This window comes from Rissa tridactyla, chromosome W (genome assembly GCF_028500815.1).
Source record: "Rissa tridactyla isolate bRisTri1 chromosome W, bRisTri1.patW.cur.20221130, whole genome shotgun sequence".
Lineage (NCBI taxonomy): Eukaryota > Metazoa > Chordata > Aves > Charadriiformes > Laridae > Rissa > Rissa tridactyla.
Window position 1 is genome coordinate 3956891 of NC_071496.1, and position 24843 is coordinate 3981733.

The 24843-nt window shown below is 51.9% G+C and overlaps 1 protein-coding gene across 5 annotated transcripts in view; it reads left to right on the forward strand.

The window, feature by feature from the left end:
- LOC128901996 (zinc finger and BTB domain-containing protein 7C-like) overlaps positions 1-24843 on the forward strand; it is a 163358-nt gene that overhangs the window by 91811 nt on the left and 46704 nt on the right. The gene's annotated exons all lie outside the window — the stretch shown is intronic.

Genomic DNA, 24843 nt, shown 5'->3' on the forward strand with positions numbered 1-24843 from the left:
AGGAGCGGCAACCCCCTGGCCTGTCAACAAGGCAGCCTGGAAGGCCACCAGCCGCAGAGCTGGCTGCGATTGCCAGCCCGGAGGTGTCGGACCGTGTCCCCCAGGGAACCCTCGCACCCATCCACTCCCAAAATTCAGCTGCCTTTCCCCTCCTGGCACCCCAGAGTCGGTGATACCCGTGGGGACCGGCGGGTATCTGAAGCACCGGATATTTTATAATGCTGGTTTTCCTGATTTACGCCAGCAGGGGTTTGGTCCCTTGAGCTCTTAGAATCCTGGAGTGATTCTGCTTGTTAAATGTCCGTTTGCGCTGTCCTTAGCATTAAATAATTGGCTCCTCGGCATATTTGAGATGGGGGGTATCTCCTAATCCTGCGAACTCTCCATCAGGCTCCATTATCGTCTCTGCACGCCTGCGCCCGATGCCTCGTGTCGACTCTGCCGGGGATTTACAAATAGATTTTGTTGCTCCTGTGGTTTCACTTCTTTTTCCTTTCTCTCTCTCTCTCAAAGGAGCCGTTTTGGGCTCCTCACAATCTGTGCAGACGCTCCCCGTGGGCTGCGGCAGCATCTTTCTGTTGACTCGTGAGTGATGGGTCCCGTCCTTGCCCCGGCTCCGCTCCTGCCAGCGTGCGTCCCTCCCTCTACGAAGCAAAAACTCTCATTTGCCAGAAAGGAACAGAACCGTTATCTCGGTTGAAAGAATTTCCTTTTCCAACCTACAAACTGATAAAACCATCGCAGTGTTGGGGTTTCCTTATCGGCTCAGAGAATTTGTGGGACAGACAATAATGACCTGTCAGCTCCCCTCCGGCAGGCCAGCACTGCACAGGCCAAAAAGCCCGGCTGTCTTGATGGTATTTTAATAAGGATGCTTAAGAGGGCTCCTAAAAACCCTCTTAAGCTGATGGGTAACGTGAGAGCTGAGACTTTCTCCTATTATTTTTGGTACCTGGTGGTGCCACCGCCGTGCCGGCGAGGGGAGAGATGCTCAGCGTCTCTGGACGTCAGGCGCTTGCTCATCTCCCCGGGTCTGCAGCACCCCGGGGGAGGCGGACGGGATGGGAGATCGTATCCCCGTGGATCGGATTTGCTTTTAGAGCTAATCCTGTCGGAATCAGGCAAAACCAGAGCCAGGGGCTGCGGTCGCACGCGTCCCCCTCTTTACAGGCCCTGGAGCTGCCGCCGGATGTTTTGCCAATGGCAGGAGAGACATATCTAGGTTTTGCTCGGGCAAAATCAGCTTCTTCCTTTTTATAGAAGGCTAAAAACTAGTCTTGCGGGTGAAACGTTGCGGTTATCAAGACTCCGATGTCTGTTTTCGGCTGACAGGCTGGGGTTGCAGGCAAACCAGGGCATAGCTCTGGGACAGGCAAAAAGGGAGTCGTCAAAAAAGGGACCCGTCTCCGTTACAAACTTCTCTCTGGATAGTCCGAACGTTCCTTTTTCGAATCGTCCTGGAGACACCTTTCGCTCCTGGGGTATAAGACGCGCAAGGAGAATTCAAGCAGCTTCAAGCCATTTCGGAGCTCTTCAGCCCTTACGTTGAGTTTTACCCCTGCGTTTCAAGATCGCCCTTTAAAAAAAAAAAAACTAAAATCTTTCCTGGTTGTAACCTGTCAAGGGGAGATGGATAAGAGGAGATTAATACCCTAAAATAGCAGCACGGGTACTTCTGTAAAAACACGTCAGCGCCGTTGTCCAAAGGCCGAAACCAGTTAATTTTGTGTCGAAAGGTGTTTGCTTTTGCAGGGATAAGTTTTCACTTTACATCCTTGTTCTGGGCCCCGTATGTTATCGGGCAGGGGCTGCCTCTGAACTAGCGAGCTCACGGTATAAACGGGAAAAATAAAAAAAAAAAATAAAAAATAAAAAAAAAGGTGATTTATTGTGGAACAAGAGCTGCTAATTCTGGTTAACGCATGGAGGGGACCGATGCTGGGTGGTGTCAAGTCACCCACCAAAGTCCTACCTTCAGCAGGCCCGGTTCACTGAGACGTCTGCAGTTAAAAGCTCCGAATTTCACTTCTCCAGCCGATGTGACAGCGCTCCCCTGTAAGACAAAAACCCTCCACACGCACACGCGAAAAAATAGTTTCTATAAAGAAAACGAATCTGGCTTCAACCGGCTCTCGCCTCCTGCCGCGGTTACCTCCAGGCCCCGGCTCAGCCCCGGGGTGAAATGAAAAGGGGAGTTAATGTAGCGGGGTCGTTTCTCACTGCGGAATTGGTCAGCCGTCTGCGGAGCCAATTTCTGCAGCTTTTCAGTGGCGTGGCAGACCCCTGGGTAATATTTGCCTGAATAGAGCCCTAAGTGTTTAAGCCGTCTCGCTAGGAATGGCCGTTTTATCCTCTGCAGCGGAGATTTCAACCCGTCAGACGTGAAAGCGGGTCAAGACTCTCACGCCATTGTGTGCATTATAGCGAACAGAACAGAACACGCTTGATAAAAAGAGAGGACTTAAAAGAAACGCTTCTTTGGACCCGCAACTTTCAAGTCCCACAATGCATCAAAGACCCCTCGGCTAGACTTTGAGAGGGGCGAAAGGCATTGCCTAATATTTGGAGGAAATGAATAATAAAGCGTCCCAAGTGCCTGGAAACTAATTTAGGAGTGCGCATTGCACTGGATCGCCTCTGCTGGATTCGCTCTCCGGAAGAGTTGCTAACAAAAGATTTAATAAAATAAAAAAAAATTAAAAAAAAAAAAAAAAATTACATCTGGAGACCAACTTTCCTGCCTTGAAATGCCCCCTTTTTTGTCATGCTTCCTGATAAGAGTTACTTACGAGAAGATGAAATGCAGCCCGTGCTGCAAACGCCAGGTCTCAAATGAAGCTCGGGAGCCCGTAAGGTTTCCCACCGTTCCCCTCCCCACCGCAGCCTTTTGTTCCTTCGCCTTGAAAGCGCGGCTGGCGGGATGCTGGCGGGATGCTGAGGCACTACCTGCTCGGGGAGTTTAGTCGTGGCTTAGGGGGGGAAAAGAAAAAAAAAAAAAGCCCACAACCAATTTATGCGGCCTTCGCTTTCGTTCCAGCAAAACCGCTTTTGGGCAGAATGGGGACCTCTCTGTTGATGACCTCTTGCTCCTTGCAGCAGGAGCTGGGAGGCTGGTGCCGTGCTGAAGGTACCAGTTACGTTTTTTGGTGTCACCGGGGATGCTGAAGGTGCTGTTTGGACCTTGAGATGGTTCTTGCCGTCACCTAGTTTCTTAGATGCCACGGTTCCTCACGCAGTGGTCTCCACAGCCAACAAGGTTCCCGTGGGACTTGGGAGCTGCAGAGCTTCTGTGGGCTCAACTTCTGCCTTGTATCGTGAGATGCAGGGTCCGATCCGAGCGTGGCTGAGGGGAGGTCCACCCTGTCGGGACCACTGGGATTGGAGGGAGCGGGGGGGGCATTCACCGGAGGGGTGATTTTCCCCTGAGAATCAAACCCTGGGGCATGCCAGACTTCTCCAAATCCCACAAAGGGATGGGAGATGAGGACGGCTGGGCATCCAGAGGATGTTCGGGCAAGAAGGGCTCTGCTCTCCTCTTCGCCCTGCCCGTGTCCATCCCCGTTGCCTGTGCTTGTCGCATCGAGCTCCGTGTTTACCAGCTGCCGAGAAGCAGTTAAATTCGAGCGCTTTCTTACCTGCTTCTCCCCCAGGCCACGATTAATTGAGGCCAGGAGGGCAGGCAGGAGTGCTCAGGCAATATTTACAAGAAGAAGGAGATGTTAATGGGTCACTGAGGCCGGAAAGGGATGGGGATGGAGATGATGGGCAGTGGGGAGGCTGTGTATCCCCCCCCACCTCGGCCCTGGGGGTAATTAAAACCTCAGCTTTGCATCCAAATGACTCAAAACTGGCCTCCCCCCTCCCCATTAAACTCCCGGTGCTGGGCCTGTTTCAGTGGGACCTTCTGGAGTGGGAGGACGGCGGGGTATTGGGATGGGGGAGGATGACTGTGTTGCCGGTTGCTGAAGGATGGAGGATGGAGAGTTTTTAAGAAAACGATGTTTTCCCTCATCAGAGCTCAGCCCAGCAGCCCTGTTAGGCTGGGCCCAGTTATTGAGCATTTCTCCACCGCGTCCTTCATCAACAGGGTGCGCTCAGCCGCTGGCTCAAGCTGCTGATGGTCACAGCCGCAAGGCCCAGTTAGGAGGTGAGGCACAAAAAGTGGCGTACAGGGGACGACACACCAGTTCCCAGCTTTTTTCCCTAACGCCGGAGAGCTGCTGGAGAGCCAGGCGACGAAAGCAATCAGAAAAGAGGACAATTTCCCATGGAAATGGGATTTGGCAGCAGTGCAAGGGGAGGTTCATGCCCTGCCTTAATGATACGTCAGCGTCCGGGGACTTTTTAGTCTAGTGCTTGGGTTTTATGATCCGTATTACTTCTCTTTTAATTTTTATTGCTTCGCTTTAATTTTTGATACAGTGCTGGAAGCACCTCGGTGGGCAGAGACGGCTCCACTCGCACTAACTGTCACCTTGTGGCTTGACCTACATTTAAGTGAGGGGCAGAGAGGAGCCGGACGCGGGCTCGCCAGCCCTTCAGGGTGGTGACACCCCTGCCTGCACCAGCCTCGGTACGGGCAGCCTTTGCCTTCCTGCCCACTGCTACAAGCTGAGCAGTTGGTCTTCCTGGTCTCCCGTGCCAATGCAGCGGTGCCAAGGGCAGAAACATCTGGCTTGGTGACCCCCCTGGACAAGCTCTTAAAACTTGAGCTTGGTCAAGGAGCCACCCTGAAACGTGCGCACAGGCAGAGCCGGGAGGAAGAGCTTGGTCTGGGTCTTCTCTTGCGGTGAGGTGACACAAAACTGGTGGCTGTTGGGTTCGTGGTGCTGTTTGCTGCCAGCCCTGCGCTGGGCTGCGCTGCTCTCTCCTGGTCTTCAAGCAGAGCGTGGTAGGACATGATCTTTTGGTCTTTCCCTCTGTAGGACATCTCGTACAAGGGGTCTGTGGTCGATGCTTGGGTTTCTAGGACATCACTAAGCCAGGTAAGCAGGCAGGGATTGCTTCTGGCTGGCCCTGGTTTCTTCTTCCTAGAAGATCAGGTGATGTTTGCTTCTCTTCTGTGCGTGTCACCTTTGCTGTAGTCCTGTTTCTGGTTTGCTACCCATGGCGGAGAGAAATAAAATCTCCTCTAATGTCACCTTGATACGTAAAGGTAGTAAAATGTGGAAAACTATGAGGTTCTTCTGGGAAACTTTAACATCTCAGATGCACAGGGGGTCATCCACCCTCTCCTGAGCTGGAGCTCTAAAGCCCAGTCCCCGCAGGCCTGCTGGTGGCTCTTGTCTCAGAATAGCTCTGGATAAGATGTGCTGTCAGGGGAAGCAAAGGGAAGGGATTTATTTAGCTTGACTGGGAAGCTGGCACTTTCCAAGCTGTATGGTCATGGGGTGACTTCTGTTAAGGAGACACTTGGCGCTGGACTGGTTGGCACGTCGGTGTGAAGGGACACCTGCCCTGGGTGTCTCCTGGGGCTCAGGCCACACCAGCTGATAAGCCAGTGTCATTTAGGAGGGGTTTTGCTCCTTGCCGCTCTGCTCGGTGCTCAGGGACAGATCCAAACCCCACCGGTGTCACTTCACCGACTTCAGCTTGCCTCCGTCCTCCGAGAAAGATGTGACACAACCTACACGTAATGGCTTATTCCTGGTGACAAGTACACCTTCCCCGGTGACCTTTCACACCACCGAACGGAGGGAACGGGGTGCTGGTCCCCTCCCAGGCAGGCCGAGAGCAGGGCTGTCAGAGCTGGGGAGCTCTCTGTTAAGAGAAATCCTCCCCGCGGTACCCAAGGGACCTGAGTGCTGGTTCAAAAGGTTGCGAAGCACTGTCAGCTCCTGTTTGGGGCTGCCGCGCTGAAGGGAGATCCTGCCAAGAAGGTCATAGGCTGCAAGGAGCTGAATTTGAAGCGATTGTGGTTTGAAATGATCTCCCAGGTTTGTCAGCTCCGTCAGAATTTAACGCGCGTTAAGGGCAGCCAGGAGCCTGGGGTGCCTCGGGTTGGGCAACCAGCCAGCCAAGGATGGGTGTCCTTGCAGGTGACCCGGCTGGACCCCGTGCTTTCTCCAGCCAGGCAGCGCTCCAGTTTATTTGCAGCAAGGGAGAAAACGCAGGGGCCGCAGGAAAAGAAGGAAGAAGGACATCGGCCTCAGCGTTGAGTTTGCCATGGTGTGTGCTGAGATCCCGCTGATGGTGGCAGGGTGGGAGGGATCCATCCCTCCCTCCTTCCATCCATCCATCTATCTACTCAGATAGTTTCCAGACCGTGGATATCCTTCCCTATGCGTGTGGGTACATCCCTTTCCCCTCTTCTCGACAGATGTGACGTTTGCTCACGTCAATGGTAGAGTCTCCGTGGCCTTCCACGGCGCAGGGTGAAGCTTCCTGTGCTTGTCTTCCTTCGGCATTTCGTTTAATATGTAACCAGCTCATGAGTACTGTTGCTCCAGGTTTCTTCCTCAAAACCCTTTGTAAAGAAAATTAAACTACCAACAGCAGCAGAGCCTGGCAAAAAAAAAAAGGGGGAACGTTTCCTGGTATGGAAAAATAGCCCCAACCAGCCAAAAGCCCAGTTTATTCTGGTGGAGCAGAGACAATCCGACAACCTCCCTTTTGTTTTGCGGTTCGTAGGTATTGTTATATTCACGCCTGAAATCCTTTGCGGGAAATTGGGCATCATTTCTTCCCCTTTTGCCCAGGGAGCTGGTAGGTTTGAAGTGGCTTCATCCTGTCTGGTTCTGCGAGAACCGATTGCCGCGGAACGGGTAGCATCGGTGGGTTGGGAACCGCAGCCTGCATTTTATCTCCTACCAGGAGTCCCATCCGTCAGTGGGAGCTGAACAGTTCCCCTCCGCTAACAAAATTATTTATTTTGACCTGTCATTAAGGATATTCATGCAGCAGGGTGAAAGGTGGGAATGATCTATGCTGTGTGAGTTTTGCAAGCCCATTTTGTATTTGTCTCGGTGGTAGAGGAGCGGTAAAGAGCTCTGTGCCCGCGCCTGTTATGATGAGTGAGTTTTGGAAGAGGTTTTCTGTCTGATAGTCCATCTAAAACTGTGGGGAAATGCCATTCTGAAAGCTGTTAAAACACAATTGCTCGCTGATTTACACAGTCAAGGAGTGCCTCTTTAGTAGGAGATGTATGCCGAATAAAAGCAGTTCAAGTGGTGCTTTTAATAAATAGATAATGGAATGGCATTTTATCTTCTGCTTTAATCCGTTATGTTAGCGAAAGGTAGCGTATCCCTCTGATAGAATTTGAGATGGCAGGAACCGAAAGTCGAACCACTTTCTTTCTATCTCTCTGAAGCCAAATCGCACACTGGTGAAAGGCAGTGGCTTCGCGGCGCTTGCGAACTGGGATTTTTTTTTGCCGTTGAGCAACGATGGATGGGTTTAGTTGGGTCTCACCGGGCTGGCGTGAAGGGCACTGATCACAGAATCGTAAAATATCCCAAGTTGGAAGGGACCCATAAAGATCATTGAGTCCAACTCCCTGCTCCTCACAGGACTACCTAAAACTAAATCATACAACCACGAGATTCATCCAGGCTTGCTGCCTTGACCATTTCCCTGGGGAGACTGTTCCAGTGACTGACCACCCTCTGAGTGAAGAACCTTTTCCTAATGTCCAGTCTGAGCTTAGAATCATAGAATCATAGAATGGTTTAGGTTGGAAGGGACCTTAAAGATCATCTAGTTCCAACCCCCTGCCCTGGGCAGGGACACCTCCCACCAGCACCAGGTTGCTCCAAGCCCCGTCCAACCTGGCCTTGAACCCCTCCAGGGATGGGGCAGCCACAGCTTCTCTGGGCAACCTGGGCCAGGGGCTCACCACCCTCATAGCGAAAAATTTCCTCCTAAGATCTCATGGAAATCTACCCTCTAAAATTTCCCCTGATGCAGCTTTGTTCCGTGATGGCTTGGCTTTGGCCATGGGACTGTCACCTTTCTGGGTGGCAACGCTCATGCTTCACATCTCCAGTGCCATGTGGGGTCCCCTCCTGCCCCAGGCTCCCTGTGGATTTGGGTGGGAAGGGTGTGGAGCCAACAGGGAAGGAGGTGGCCCCGCAGGAAGCTCCTTGCCAAGCCCTTGGGCTTCCCTGGAGGCTCCAGGTCGCTGGGGCTGAGTACTGTGGAGCTCAACGAGCAGTTGGCCGCCGCGTTAGGAAAGAAACAGGACACTTCGGAAGGCAGGAAAAAGGTCATTTATCCTGTTGCTGCTCATCCTTGCTAATTCATTGTTTCCGTCGAAAACCCAGCACTTTGCTGCTTTATGAATGAACCTAGTGTTTGTGCCTCCAAAAACAACTTGGTCCAGTGAAAAATAAGAGCTGCTTTCACCTCCCGTCTGGTCTGCAGTGCTTTTTTCCCCCTTGTTTTCTTCTGCTCGCATCCATCCTGCCTGGCTGGTAGTCCAGGTTGTCCCTATGGAGCAGGGCTGGAGCCCGGGAGCTGGAATCGTACGATCATCGAACGGTTTGGGTTGGAAAGGACCTTTAAAGGCCAACTAGTCCAACCCCCTTGCCACGAGCAGGGACATCTTCAACTAGACCAGGTTGCTCAGAGCCCCGTCCAACCTGACCTTGAATATTCGCAGGGATGGGGCATCTCCCACCTCTCTGGGCAACCTGGGCCAGTGTCTCAACATCCCCATTCTAAAAAACTTCAGCCTGACGGTTGCTCGGTGAGCACAGAGGACCCCTCCACCGGTAAGGTTTGCTGTGCTGGGACCACAGAGGCTCTCACAAGCCAAAAGGGGGTGGGAAAGAGGTTTGGAGAAGGGAAAGTGACTGACTTTCATGGCGAGGGGTCGTCAAGGAGGAGGAAGGGTGGGTGGGGAGATCCAGATAGACCTGGAAGGCTTTCGGTGGGGGGCCGGGGGGCTGGAGGGTGACCTGGTCGCCAGGAGGGGACCGAGAGGTTGCCCAGCTGGGGTATCTTTGGTGAGTAAACCCTCTTCCAGCGATGGCCCGGGTGTAAAAGGGCAGATGGAGCGGAGGAGCGGTCCCTGCTGTGTGGTAGCTCATCTCCTAGTGCGGTTTAACAGCTGGGATTGAGGAGAGCTGGCACCACATCAATAGCGAGCTCTCCGAGGACCATCTGTGAGCGAAGGGCAATGGGAACAATTACCAGCCAGAGGAAAAAATCACCGAGAGGCTGGAAAAAGCTTGACGGGGGGGTTGGGGGATGGGGGGGGGAAGGCATATAGCCAAGCAGAGGCAGAGAAAAGGGGAGCTGTAAGCTAATGAGCGGCCAGAGAAAGTCCACTGGATGTTTCTGATCTCCCGATCTCATCACGCGAGGTCTGTTTAAGGAAGCAGCCGTTCCCATGAGAAAATCCTCTCCCGTCGGGTTGGGTGCGCAAACCTCGCAGGATGCCTCCAAAGCCGGGAGCTGAACGTTCGAATGAGGCTCGGATGTTGTTTGGGAATGGCAAAGAAAACAAGAGCTGGAAAGGAGCAGGCAGACGTGAGGTTTGGAAGAGGGATTAGACCTCCTTATTCAGGGTTTAAAACAACCTGGAGCCGGTTGGGGGTTGAGAGAGCACCTTCCTGGAGGCACAGCTGGGGTTTGGTGCATCAGCCTCTTGGTGTCGGGCCGTTTAGGACAATTGGTGGACCCTGGATTTGACCTAAAGCCTTAATGCCAGGTTTCTTGGGCTCTTCAGATCATTGCTGGCCTTGTCCGCGAAGCTTCGCTCCCTCCCGGGAATCCTGCCAGAGGGGAGAGCGGCTTTGAAGCTCTTCCCAGGGTAGGGAAGAAACCAAGGAAAGAGCAGATATTTCCTAAGAGTAATCTGGCTGGTCCAGTTGGTACTCCCAAAAAGGCTGGTGAGGTGGCACGGCACCGAGGAAGGCTGTAAAAGAGGGAAGCGGAGTAATCAAAGTAGAAGGTGATTAAAATCCAAGTTAAAACAGCAGCAAGGATGGTCTCGAGGGAGGGAGAGAGTCTGGCAGGGTTCCACAGGGGAGGGTTAGCAAAGGGAGGCTGGAAATTAAACCAGGGCAAATAACGAAGGTCAAAGCGTATCTCCGAGGCTTTGGGAACCAGGAGTAACGCTAACTCCGAGCTGCCGCGGCTGCGACTCCGGGGAAGGAGGATGGGAGGGAAACGCCGATTTGGTAGATGGGTAAAAATAAATTGGCGCCTAAACCCGTGACGTTTGTTTGCCCGGCCTGAAGGTGAGAGCTGCGGTTGAGCCTGGTTGGGCTGATGTTTGCAAGGTTTGCGGAGGTTTTGCAGTTTGTTTAAGCCAGCCTTCCTTTTGGATTTCCCTTCTCCATAATATCTCCCAGAGAAATGAAAGGTGGACTGAAGAATGAGCCGGTGCTGCTTTTCTGACCTCTCCGGTAGCCTTTGGGTGCCTCTTTTCTCCGACAGCCCTGGAGTGCTGGGGAGGGAGAGGGCATCTGAAAGGGATTAGGGAGCAGAGCGGAGACGGACCAACTGGGTCATCTTATCCCAGATATCTCCAGTACGTCAATGGCACCCCAACCCTGGCCTGGTTTGGGCTGTTGTCCTCCTGGGGCTCTTGCCAAGCGCCTCCTTTCCTGGAGGGGGTCAGGAATCCCATTCCCGACCCCCCGCCTCCATCCCCTGCCTGCATCCCGCCCAGCTGCAGAACAAAGTCCTCCCTGTTAATGAAGCTCGTTAGGCTAACATGGGGGAGTGGATGTGCAGGGACGTCTCTCCTTCCCTCCTCCTGACCGACCATTTTAGCCATCGCTGCTCTGTCCTTCAGCCGAGACAATGCTTTCTCCGTAACTCAGAGCGAGGAGGTGTCACGGTGAGGTGTGAGGCCACCACGCCGTCCCCACCACGAGCAGGAGCAGGTGCTGCTGGGGTTCAGGAGCAGGTGCTGCTGGGGTTCAGAAGCAGGCAAGGGAAGATGCTGTCACAGCTTTCAGGTCCCCCTCTTCTGCTGAGCTTTCTAGTGGGTTTTCGCTGCACCCGCAAACTTTCTAGCTCGAGCAGCCTCCAGGAGTAGGTTGTGCAGGTGCGACTTGGTGTTTGAATGGGTCAGACTTTGTGTTGTGATGGCTCGGAAGCACCCTCACACCCAGATGGGGGGCAGCTCTGGTCCATGCAGGTCTGCTATGGGATCAGAGCCCCACTGCCTTTCCCTGGGAACCCACCACGGCCAGGACCACCACCTTAGCCTGGACCAGATGATGTCTGGGTGTAGGGTGTACGTCTCAACTAACCTGGCCAAGCCACCCCACCACCAACGCAGTGGGTGGAAGGACGGAGCTGCCATCTCTTCCACGTCAAGTTGAGCATGACCCAAGTGGAGAAGCCCTTAGCAAGTCCGAGTGCTGCAAAACAGCTTTTCGTGATCACGCTCCCCAAAGCGACTTCTGCTCATTTACAGTGTCTTGACCTAAAGACCTGTCCCGGCAGGAGAAGATCAGGTGGAAATCATGGTGCTCCCCTGCTTCTTTAAAGCTCCTGATTGCCTTTTTGTTTCTTTGATGACTTTCTCTGTTCTCCGTTTCTCTTGATGGGGGAGTTTTTTAAATAAGTAGGTTTGGGAACGGCAAGGCCGTGGAGATAAGAGCCGTCTCCTGCGTGCAGAGATTCATTACCTGTTCCCATCGAAGCCAGGAGAGAAGTGCGGCTGCTTGTCTTTTTGTTAATAAAAATACGGCACTGGGAATTTTTTCAAATCAAATGAAAGCACAGAAGGACTGGAGAAGGTGTGGGGGCTACGCACGCCAGCTTTTGCTGGAGCAAAAAGGGCTCATTAAAATACAAATTATTTAGGAGAACAAACTGCAATGCCATTACACAAAGTGTCACCGACTCATTTTCATTTCACCGAGTCCAGCCTGGGGTTTGGCTGCACATGATAAATGAGTCCGTCCTCCTCCTCCTCCTCCTTTTTTTTTTTTAATATGGGGAGCGGGGGGGAGGGAAATACGCAATTACAATTTCGACCTGTTGAAAAAACCAGGTCCCGCCGGAGCAGTCAGAGCCAAATCTTTTCGTGAGCGCTTGGGGGGGACACGGGGGGCCGCGCAGCCGTGGTGGGGTGGGAACCCCACGGGGACATATCCTGCCCCTCTTGGGTGGGTGATCTGATTCCACAGCAGCGCCCGGGTCGTAAATGGGAACTCCTGGGTCTCACCCATCTGCTCAAAACCGGGCGAGCGCTCAGGGTGCCTTGATGATGAACTGGGGAGGGTGCTGCGACGGGGTGCCCGGACCAACCCTGCCACAGCCCCTGCTTACGCAGCAGCACCTGGTGGCGGTGCCAACCTGCCCGATGCGCCGGCTGAGGGAGAGTTTTAAGACAAGAAGCTTTCGTCCGCTTTTATTTAATTTTTTTTTTTTTTTCCTCCCTCTCTTCTAAATGCCCTGGCTGCGCTGTCTTGGGCTCTGCTGGAGCAGGGGGGGATGTTCTGCCTCGTCAAGCGTTAATTGCAGCAGAGGAAAAACACGCTGGCCGAGCTGGGAGCTGGGGCGGGGGCGAGGAGGAAGGTGGGAGTGGAGGTAATATCTTTCTTGGAGGGATGGAGTGCTTGCGGTTGTGTTACGCTCCTCGCCGCGGCTGCAGAGCCGGGGAGGAAGAGGTGGTGGGAGGCAGGCAAGGCAGCGGGGCAGGCCGCCCCCGGCAGGGCTCTCACGCAGCCAGGACTCGATGCGAAGCAGGGATATTTGAAGACATGCTCAGGAGCGATGTCACGGTGATCCTGTCCCCCCTTTAGTGCGGGGACACGGGAGCAAAATGCTTGAGGGCAACCGTAGGGATTTGGGTGCTGCTGGTTTTAGAGTCATAGAATCATAGAATGGTTCGGCTTGGAAGGGACCTTAAAGATCATCTAGTTCCAACCCCCTGCCCTGGGCAGGGACATTTCCCACCAGCCCAGGTTGCTCCAAGCCCCGGCCAACCTGGCCTTGAACCCCTCCAGGGATGGGGCAGCCACAGCTTCTCTGGGCCACCTGGGCCAGGGGCTCACCACCCTCATAGTTTTGGTGCATCCTTTCCGATAAACCCAGCTGAATAGAAGAGGCAACCAACCAAAATCGGCGGCTCTTTGGGGAGATGGAGTCTTCTCTCCTCTGGCTGGCAGCTTGGGTGATGGGAGCCACAACGGGGAAGACGATTCTGGGTTCAAGGACTGCGGCTGGTACCCGCTGCATCTTCCCGCTGGCGTTCACCCCAGATTGGGTTTTTTGGGTGAAATTTTTACCTTGCATCTGGGCAGCCCGATAAGGTGGCTGCAGCTTCCTCAAAGGAGGCTCCACCATCGGTATGATCACCTCACCAAAACCGCATGTGGTGGGCTTCGGTGATTTTAAGCCAAACTGGATTATTTTGGTTTTTGGGGTTTTTTTTTTGCCCAAGTTTGAAACATTTTGTAATGTCTTGCGTTAGATAAGACTTTGATTTAACGCCTTATCTCTTGAATTCACCTTCAGCAATAACCATGCATTCTAATCCTCTGCTCAGGTGTTGATGGATGGGGCCTGTTTGGGTGAAACATCTGGGATTTGAATTGTTGACCCTTTTCTGTCCCTGAAGCAAGAGCAGTCGGAGGAGCCCTTGAGGAACGTTGTGAGCAGCAAGTTCTCCAGTCACTGGTTAGTGGCAAAGTCAAGTGGAAACCTGTGACCAAGGGAGTGCGGTGCCTTTAGCCAGAGTTCGTCTCCAGCTCCCACGGTGAACTCTGAAGGTTTAGGACACATGCAGGGGGTAGGAAGCCCTCTGCAAATCCTGGTGGATGGAAAAAAGATGGCTAAATTCTTCCTTGAGGGGATTTCGAGAGGACAAAAAGACGTGCATCTGGAGCTGAGTAAACCTTTGGGCTTGGCTTAGGCTGGCGTTGGGCAGCAAAGCTCCCAGGTCACTCTTCAGGGACATGCATGGAGCGTTGGTTTTTCCCAAAGGGCAGCTAAGTCTCAGGGAGAAGAAAGGCCAGATGGAAGTATTCCTGTTACAAAAAAAGCTAGATCAAGCTTTAATTGATTTCCTCAGGGTCACAAAGGTCCGTGTCAGAATTAAGCCCCGTGAGGGGCACAGAAAGGGCTGGTTTGGGTTGTGCAGCCTCTCCTAGGCAATGCCCAAGCCCTGATGCTGTAAAATCCTGCAGTACGGAGTCACTCATCCCGACCCTCCCTCATCCCAGGCTCTGTTTTATCTCCTGATACCCACTCCAAGGATTTTTCCTTGGAGACGTTGAGGTGTGCGTAACAACTAACCTTCTGCCAGCCTGCGGGGCCAGGTGTCCACGTCTCTCTGCGGGGCCATGGTCCCCACCACCACCTGCCACGGCGTCACCTCCCGGTCGCTGCATGGGTTCTGAGCATCCCATCTCTGTTTTTTCACTGACTGTGCCCTTCTTCTCATCCTCCGAGGCAGAGTGATGACCCCAGCCAGATGCTTGGCTGCCATCGTCTCCACTCAGATGGCTTGGCCTCCCCTGTTTGCGTAGCACGTAGCTGATTTATCAGCAGCGACGTTGTATTTGCTTCCAGATAAGAAAACGCTCAATACCGGGGCTGGGATTGAGCCTTGTAAAATCCCCCCTGGAAACAGCCCGATTCCCCTCTGACAGCTATTTGTTGTGATTAGCTCCGAATCCCCTCCACGTGGGCTTTGTTCTTACGATACAGCGCTCATTTTTTAATCAGCACGTCACGTCACAGTAAATCAAAACGCTGTACAAAACCCTACGTATATTATCTCCAGGCAATTATCTTTATTAACCAAACTTGTAATCTCCTCGAAGAACAGAATCCGCCTTGTTTGATGTGATGCCTTTGCTGCAGAACCTCTCTGACGAGCGTTAAGTGCATTCACGTCCTTTATTTCCTCTTCTGGTTGACTCTCGGGAGGGTTCCCATTATTTTACTGGTGATGGATGGCAGACAAGCCAACCTGTTCATCAGGCCATCCCGCTTGCCCCTTTTGCAGATCGGTGCGGCATTTGCATGCTTCCAGCCGTCTGGATCTTCCCCGGTATTCCAAGATTTATTAAAAATTAACATCAGCGGGCCAGAGAGCTTCTCAGCCAGCTGTTGGAGGGCTCTTGGGAGCAAGTTATCCAGGCCTGCTGATTTAAAATTGTTTATCGCTAGTAGATGCTGTTTAACAACCTCCTTGGTTACTAATGGACTGGAAAGTGCTTCATCCTCCTCATGTGATACAAGCGTCTCATCCTGCTTCTTTCCAAACGCGGAGCAGAAATATTGATGGAACGCTTCTGCCGTTTCTGCGTCATTACTTTTCTCCCCGTCTGAGCCTGCGCTACTGATTTATACGAAGGCTTGATAATATTTCCAGGATTATCCGCCATCCCTTTCCATATGCAGCTGAACGTCTCGTTAGCTTTGCGGCTGCGGCTGCGCGCAGAGCGGAGGTCTCCACCGTGCTGCCGCCCTTGCTGAGAGGTCCCTTCCTTGCTTTGACACAGTTTAGGACCCTGGAAGGTGCCTGAGGAGCAGAAATTCCTCTCCCTGCCCTGCGTCGCTTTGCATTTATGAGGGAGGAGTTATTAACTTGCTGTGCTGTTGCCCATCTATTTGGGTCGCCGAGCAGTTGAGCCACCTCCAAGAGCTCCAAAACCTTCAGACCCACCAGCCCTTCTGCGAAGGATGAGAGTTGCCTCCAAAACCTTCAGATTTTTTTAAGTCATTGCATTCTGTATCTTAATACTTCTTTTTAACCACTCCCCTCTGCATGTTGCCATGCTAATTTTCATAGAATCATAGAATGGTTTGGGTTGAAAGGGACCTTAAAGATCATCTAGTTCCAACCCCAAATTTTAGGTTAGTCATCCATGGATGTACAAGGCCTTGTCTCTCCTTAGCAGTTTGTGACTGCTTGCTCTCTCCCCTGACCTAGAAGAGAGACGCTATTTCTTTCTCCCATCTTACCTTTGCCCTTTTCTTTCCACCCGTTTGCCCAGCTCCCTCCTGCTCCGTGTTTCTGGAATAATAAATCCCAGGGCTTGGGGCAGAAAGGGCAAATGCGCTTGCTGCTGGGGCAGAGCTCTTCCAGGGCCTTCTCCTGCAGGTAGCAGAGCCCTGGCACTGGTGTTACCAGTACGGGTGAGATGGGGGTGATGGGTGCCCTATCCACAACCCATGTTCACCAGTTCCCCTCCATTAGCCATTTTGCTCTCACCTTCAAGCAGCTCTGAGACGAGGACAACATGAGTTTCCCATGCGCAGGTTGCGGTGGCCAAGCCAGAAGTAGAGTTTTTCGGCTGCGATGCTCATAGAATCATAGAATGGTTTGGGTTGGAAGGGACCTTAAAGACCATCCAGTCCCACCCCCCTGCCCTGGGCAGGGACACCTCCCACCAGACCACCAGGTTGCTCCAAGCCCCGTCCAACCCGGCCTTGAACCCCTCCAGGGATGGGGCAGCCACAGCTTCTCTGGGCAACCTGGGCCAGGGGCTCACCACCCTCACACCAAAGAATTTCTTCCTCAGATCTCATCTAAATCTCCTCTCTTTCAGTTTAAAACTGTTACCCACCATCCTAAAGAGGTTTTCATATAAATACCTGTTCTCCCACCATGTGTTCAATCTCATGCTCTTCAAAGGACAATCCAGTTACACGTGGTGGGCTCGAGCTAGGAGATGGGAAGATCATGTTTTGTGTTTGGTGGGGGTTTTTTTGACTGGTTCTGCTGTATTTTGCCTTTTTTTTCATGTTGGAGTGAAGAAAAATGGGGTCTGGTGGTGAATTCTGGGGGTACGTAGGGCGGGCATGGATAGCAGGCACGTTTTGTTGCCCCACGTTGTCCTCATGGCAGGCTCCAGCCCCTTTCAGGCTGGGAGGAGGTGGGCAGGTGGCCTCTTTCTCTCTCCTCCTTAGGTGAAGATGGGTCATGCCTCAACCCACCTATCCATGGCTTTTCTTGGAGCAATCTCCATCCCTGGTCCAGCTCTCCGTTGCCGGTGAACATAGCAGTGAGATGCTACGGGAGATGCTCACAACGCTCATCCTTGCTCCTGGGTTCGTAGCCACCAAGTCCCAACTTTGGGAAGGGAGCCAAACTGTTTGCTTTAGCCGAGGAGAAAAAAGCTCGGTGTGAGGAGATGCTCAGAAGCTAGAGCTAGGCACACGCAGACACAACAAAGAAAAGGAAAAAGATGCAAATTTTTTAGTACGGTGGCTAATAAATTGCTAAGGAACGCTTGCCAAGGAGCAGGGAGAAGCCCCCTTGGTTTGAAATCTTTCAGCCAACATTACCTCTGCTTCTAAATGCTGGAGGGCAGGCAGGAATTAGGGCCTCGCTGCAGAAATTACAGGGTGAAGTATTTTATTTTGTACGAAGCTGGAGGGCATAATACGTGATCGTAATGGTCCCTCTTGCTTGAAAATTCCGGTATGAAATAAACCTGTGTTTTGTAGCCTAAATTTCCGATGGAGTGCGGTCGGGTATCCATGCATAGAGTTAGCAGGGATGTTAAAATCTCGAACGATGGAGCGAATATCGGGAGGAACAGGCAAAGGCGGAAAAAAGTTTGGGACAGGGAGGGGTGAGGGTGCTTGGGGAGCGAAGATGCGAGCTGTGAAGGAAAACGCTCGTGCACCCGCTAAAGGGGGATTGATCGGTTGTGTTCAATATTGTGCGTAGCTCTGGTCCTCCCTCCCCGGCGCGGTGTGAAAGCAGAGGAAATAAAAGCTTGGCTTTTGCTAGGGAAAAGAATGACCCACCGTGTCAATTTTTTTTTTTTTTTTTTTTTTTTTTTTTTTTTTTCTGTGGGAGGAACGGCTGAATTCAATGTTTTACTTTCTCGCTCCAGCCTGCTGCAACACTTTGCTGCGCGGCTGGGCAGGCCGGCGAGCAGATAATGAATCTGCTGAAATGTGGTTATTGATATAGCTGAGATCATTATACCTAAGGGTCTTGTGAGCTTTCCCCATCCAAAGGGGCATTTTTCAGAAGGTTGCGGTCATGACATAAACAGTCTCATTTCGCACGAAATCTCAGCTGGCGAAGTCCTCAGCCTGGGAGCATTTTTTAAATACGTTATCAGGGAGGTAAATCAGGTCGGCCGCATATTTTACGTGTTTTTTTTTTTTTTTTCTTTTCGGCTAAGAGAAGTAAAATGGTTCATTTGCCTCTCGCTATTAATGTGATATCCTGCAAGGAGCTGTGGCCTGATCCACAGCTTTTGAAAGCAAATGAGATTGTTTCCTACCTACGTCGGGGAGCTTCTGCTAAATTTGTTATTCCCGGATGCGGATAACTGTATGGATTGTGGAAATGAAAGGAAGTGGTCCGGGCTGAGGGTTATCAACGCCCGGAGGCTGGCACGCTGGTTACGATGGGCAATTTACTTGGTCGTCCTTAGTCCATCCAAGGGCGGGATGGCGCGAACAGACCCAGCGAGGAGTCGTGGCTCCTTTTGGGCGAGAGCAAAGCGAAAATAACCCGTCGAGAAATTACGAGGCAGGGGACGCGTTTCAAAAGCCGAGCGTGGCAATTGCGCTGGGGCCGCAAACGGTGCAAAAGTGATGGCAGTGGAAGCCAGGCTGAAATCTGTAGCCATCCCTAGAGGTTGGGTCTTTGTGGATGCTCTCCACCGCCTTCCTTTCATCCCCCAGCAGATTGTATTTGTGCCACTTCGGGTTTTGTACCACCCATCTCAAGTTTGCTCTGGGGTGCTAGGAAGGTTTTTTGGCTGCAGGGGTGATGGAACATGTCAAATGGATGTTCAGAAGCCCCAGGTGGTCTGAACCTTCCTGGAGGTCTTCATCTCACCCAGCTTCGGCTTTGGATACCTCCAATAAAACTCTGCACCAACACATGGAGCTCTGCAAAGCAGCTCTTTGATCCCCATCTTGCCTTTTATTAATAACGTCCGTTTGTGTTTAGGATTCATCCTACGATCATTTCTTTTTGGTAACCCTCGCCCGGTCCCAGCCCTGCACAAACACAAGGTGAAGCGGATTCAAAAATCTGTCCCGGTAAAGACAAAGCGGGGGGACTGAAGCATTAAAACCAAGCGAGGTGACCTGGCTGCTGCCTTCGGGCATGTGTCATCTAACCACGTAATCAAGCGATACATCAGGTGTTTATACGGGCATGGGTTCAAGGAGGACGACGTGCGCGCGCTCCATTTGCAGCGCGTCCCCTGGGGAGCAGGAGCTGGTGTCGTTCCCTCCTCGCTGGTGGCTTCGGGGCCGAGACGAGGTTCCTGGCCCCTAGATCTTCAGCGCTGGGAATGGCCGTTGTCTCAGATGAGCTGGCTACGGCTGCGTTTTGGGAGGCGGAGGAGGGTTTAATGCGTTTCGCCTTACAGCACCTCTCTGATGCCATGCCACCAAGCCTTCCACATCCTAATCTGTCGCCCTTGGAGATGATCTTTCTCTCCCTCCGAGCAAGAGACTGCACAGGCAGCGTATCTGCCTGGCTTCATCTTCTTTAATTAGACTGAGAATAAGACCCAGTGGGGAAAGGTAAATGTTTTCCAAGGAAAATACAGGTTTAATTCAAAGTTTTGCCACGTTCTTGCTAACATGGGATCATTCTGATTCCCTTGTAGCACCGTGGAGCTGCAGGGGAGTGAGAAGGACTGGGAGCTGTGGATCGAGAAGGGGTGGGAGCTGTAGGGCCAGCTTCACCCAAAGGTGACTGCATTTCCAGAGGTGGTACCAGTCCCTGCTGGAGCAGATAGACTTGGGGAAGAGGTCAGGGTGCAGGTCTTCCTCTGAGAGCTTCCCAATGAAGCTATATGATGTGGCAAAATCCCATCGTAACGCTACACATACACCTGTGCACACCTAACCTTATGAAATTCAACAAGGGCAAGTGTAGGGTGCTGCACCTGGGCAGGAATAACCCCATGCACCAGTACAGGTTGGGGGCTGACCTGCTGGAGAGCAGCTCTGTGGAAAGAGACGTGGGAGTCCTGGTGGACAACAGGGTGACCATGAGCCAGCAATGTGCCCTCATGGCCAAAAAGGCCAATGGCATCCTGGGCTCCACCAAGAAGAGTGTGGCCAGCAGGTCGAGGGAGGTCATCCTCCCCCTCTGCTCTGCCTTGATGAGGCCACGCCTGGAGAACTGTGTCCAGTTCTGGGCTCCCCGGTTCAAGAGGGACAGGGAACTGCTGGAGAGGGTGCAGCAAAGGGCTACCAAGATGATGAGGGGACTGGAACACGTCTCTTGTGAAGAAAGGCTGAGGGATCTGGGTCTCGTCAGTCTGGAAAAAGGACAACTGAGGGGGCACCTTATCAACACTTATAAATGCTTATAGGGTCGGTGTCAGGAGGATGGGGTCAGGCTCTTTTCAGTGGTGCCCAGCGACAGGACAAGAGGTAACGGGCACAAACTTGAGCATAGGAAGTTCCACCTAAACATGAGGAGGAACTTCTTTCCTTTGAGGGTGGCAGAGCCCTGGAAGAGGCTGCCCACAAAGGCTGTGGAGTCTCCTTCTCTGGAGACATTCAAACCCGCCTGGACGCGTTCCTGTGCCACCTGCTCTGGGTGACCCTGCTCTGGCAGGGGGATTGGACTAGATGATCTCCAGAGGTCCCTTCCAACCCTGTGATTCTATGATATACAATATCATCTTGGCTGCATCCAGCCCTGTTCCTCGATAGAAATCAACCTCTGTATTCATTTCTCGAGGAAATCTCTGGGTAGCATAAATGACCCTATTCCCATTGAAGACACTGGAGCCTCGTCGAGTTCCACCAACCACGTTAAGCAAAGCACTGGAGATCCCTCAGGATCGATCTGGATTATGACCATTATGGTTTCAAATGTGAAATCACTGGGACTCCAGCTAGATTGTTTTAGCAAAGCACTTAATTGGCATTGATTCGCTTTAGAGCTTTTTTTAATTTTTTTTTTCATCTGGGAATATTAAGACACGTAGCCCGGGCCAGCGAATCTGCCCAGTCTGCGGCATGGGTTAACTGGTGATTCAGCCTCTCGCTGGAAATGGCTCATCATCTGCGGGGCTACTACCAAGGAAATCCCTTTCACGACTCACCCTCTCGCCCTTTCCCGATGTCCACCATTACTTATTAAAGATGAGAAACCAGCAGCTCTTACCCAAACCATGAGCGTAGAGACCTTCTTAAACCAGACGGGTCGTTTCCCCATCCTCCTTTCTCCTGACCTGGTGGTACCCAGGCGACGAGGGCGCGCATCGAGGTTGTGGGCTCGCATCTCTTCCTCATTTCCCCATCCTCCTTCCTCCTGACCTGGTGGTACCCAGGCGACGAGGGCGCGCATCGAGGTTGTGGGCTCGCATCTCTTCCTCATTTCCCCATCCTCCTTCCTCCTGACCTGGTGGTACCCAGGTGACGAGGGTGTGCGTCGAGGTTGTGGGCTCGCATCTCTTCCTTCCACTTACTCGATATCACCTTGAAAATAAGGCCAACATTTGGAAGCACTTAGGCAAGGCTTAATTTTATTGCCTGGAGGGTGGTGTTGAAGTTAACGGGGATACGCACCACGGCAAACGGAAAGACGTGCGGGTGTGTGGGATAGCCACCTTGGAGGAAACCTCATCAGGCTTTTCCAAGTTTTCCATTTGTAAGCAGTTTCTTGTGAGATTCTGGGGGGAAACGTGGCTGGGTTTTATTTCTTCCCAAAATTTAAAAAGGTCATCTTTTTTTTTTTTTTTTTTTTTCTTTAACCACGGGTTTTGCCAATGAATTAGGGATGTTTGAGGAAGAAAATGCTTTTCCTTTGAAAAACGTGACTGGTGCAGCAAATCTCGTTGCGGAAGATATCTTCCTCTGGCTCTCAGAGAACTGGATTCACTGAGGTTGATTATTGGGCTCCAACTAGCCAAAGTTGGCCTTAAAAACTCGGGTTCGAAAGGAAAAAAATGGCAAAATTTCACAAAACACTTGTGCCAGTTTATTCTTAAAAAAAAAAAAAAAAAAAGCTGTAGAAAGCAAAAGTGTGTCCAAATTAATTATGCCCATGAAAATCTTTAAATTTGATGATAATTTATTTTTCTGATTGAAGAGGCATCCTTTAAGTCCTCTTTCTTCGGGAAAGCTTTCAATTCAATACACCTTTAATTAGAGCTTTCCTGAGTTGGGATAAGCAATCATTACAACCTTTTCTATTACTTGTTTTTTTACTAGGTGTTTCCTGTTGTGCTCGTGTGATCCGAGGTGGGGTCCGCCACAACCCTTTCTGGTCTTCTTTCTCCTTGTTATTCTTATTTCACACCCTGTTAGAAGCAGTTCAGCCTCTCCTCCTTTATAGTCTGGGAGACCCGCTCATCCCTCTGTTAATGACAATCAAAAACCGGGAAGCAATTTCACGTGGGTAAATGGGAAATAATTTCCAGGGCTGAGTGGGGACCTATTGGTCTGCTGTGGTTTTGGACTGGAAAGTCATTGCTGAGATGTTTCCTTCGTCGCTGTTGCCTCCTTCCCCCTCAAGTATTCTTCTGTTTGAAAACGTCGGGTTTGGCTTGCAGGATTTTGGGGGGCCATTTTTAAGCAAAGAATCGTTTAGGTTGGAAAAGACCCTTGAGATCTTCAAGTCCAACCATCCAAACCATGTCCCTCAGCACCACGTCTGCCCATCTTTTAAATACCTCCAGGGATGGTGACTCCACCACTGCCCTGGGCAGCTTGTTCCAATGCTTGACAACCCTTTTGGTGAAGAAATTTTTCCTAATATCCATCCTAAACCTCCCCTGGGGCAACTTGAGGCCGTTTCCTCTTGTCCCATCACCTGTTCCTTGGGAGAAGAGCCCGACCCCCCCTGGCTACCCCCTCCTTTCAGGGAGCTGTAGAGAGCGAGAAGGTCTCCCCTCGGCCTCCTTTTCTCCAGGCTGAACACCCCCAGCTCCCTCAGCCGCTCCTCACCAGACTTGTGCTCCAGACCCCTCACCAGCTCCGTTGCCCTTCTCTGGACACGCTCCAGCACCTCAGTGGTGCTGGGGACATTTCCATCCGCACTGATTAAAAGCCATCTTGGGAAGCAGCGCCATGAACAATGCGCTTCAGTAGAACGGGCTGGACGCAATTGTTTCGTCGTCGCATTGGCTTTGGCGGATTGATGGAAGCGAGCAATTTTGATGGGGAAAAAAAAAGCCGCGTGTGTGGGAAACGCAGAGTCGCTTGGTTTCGTGCTTGGGGTGCGGGCGGGTGGTTTGGATGGGTGCTCCCATCCCACGGGGGATGCAGGCTGTGGGAGTACCAGGAAAAGCAGTGGGTGGCAATTGGTGTTCCTCTCCGCGCTGGCTTGGCAGTCCCTGGATGCTGCCCAAGTTTTGCTTTACCCTTATCTAGGGCCAGACACATTGTTCGCGCCGACTTCATTTACTGATTTACCCAGACACTCCTTAGAAACCCGGTAGTCAGAGGAGTTGCAGATAGTGGTTTGGGTGTGGGGATGGAAGCAGCATTTTTTTTTTTTTTTTTCCTGACAGGCCAAGAAAGCATAAAATAAAAGTTTCAAAAGTAACCGTGCTCTGAGCACGGAGCTCTTCCAAGCCGTGTCTGGGAGTGCCAGGTTGCCCCGGGCTATCTTACACTTGATTTTGCCTCGTGCTTCAGAAAGATTTTCCTTTGTATAAACAATTTTTGGTTGTGATTTGGGGTTGGTTTTTTTTAATGTGCTGCTTTAAAGGAGGACCAGCAGAAAGGCCTCCTAATGTGGAACTTGGTGTCCGGCTGCTCTCATCGGATTTATTATATTAACAAAAAAAAAAATATCTGTATTTCCTTGTAATAATACCTGTGCCAGAAAGGAACTAATATTTTATTAAATGCAGTGTTTGACTGAATGCTCTGAGATGGGCCTGCTAAATTTGGGGCAGAACCTGGGGAATGAGCTGACCCTTGGTGCGCCCAACGAGGAGGAGAGGAGGGACCTGTTGTTTATCACTCAACGCGATGGCCGACCCTTTGGGGTCGCGCAGAAGCCGGGCTTAGCCAGGTTGGGCTACTCATGGCGACGGAGGTGGGGTGACTCCTCTTCCGGGGACGTCCTCATGGACGGGGACCACAGGAGGTGGGTGCGGGACGGGGTCGTTGGCCGCGTGGGTGCAGCTGAGGTGGCCAGGAGGTGGCTTCCAAATCTAGGGGGGTGGGGAGGGGAGCTTTGAAGCCCAACGTTGGGCACTTGGGAAGGGTTTTCAAAAAGTCACTGGTTCCTTGGATTGGGCACCCGATTTGGGCTCTCATCACCCGGACAACACAGCGACCGGGGACTTGGGTAAGGAAACCCCTCCTTTGAACAATGCCTCGCCTCCATCTTCTTGCTCGCTCGGGTCATTCGTGGGCAAAACCTGATTTTTTTAGTTAAATTATCCCCAGTTCTTTTCAAAAGAGAAGGTTTTCACCGCCCCTGCCCGAGGCTTTACCTTGTCTCAGCCAAACGGGTGCACGGTTTGCCGGGGAAGTCCCCCAAGGTGTCACCAACTGAGCCAGGCCCTCTGCAGGTGCAACTCAGCACAGGGTCAGGGGTCACCAGTTACACCAGGGAAAGGCTTGGCCCGCTGAGTAGAAAGAAGAAAAAAAAAAAAAAAAAAAAAAAGGATGCGATAAATCTGCTTTAAGAAAAATGAGATTTCCAAAAAAAAAAAAAAAAAAAAAAAAAAGGACAACAACAAACCCCCCCCCCCCAAGTTTTTCTTTCCAAAGGACTTTGTGTGCTTGTTTAGAAAGGAAACATGCAAAGATCCCGGGAAAATCAGTCAATGTCCCGCACGTTGTTAGACCTTAATAGTACAGGTGGACGAGGAGGGCTCCGTGCCAAATACTTTTGGTTTAGAGGGAGTGGTGGGAGTGAATTCTCCCAACCGCTCCTAGAAAGGCTTAACTTTCCGCACACAAATCAATGACAATCTCCGCTCGGCTGCAGACACCCGGGGAGCGACGCTGCCGGAT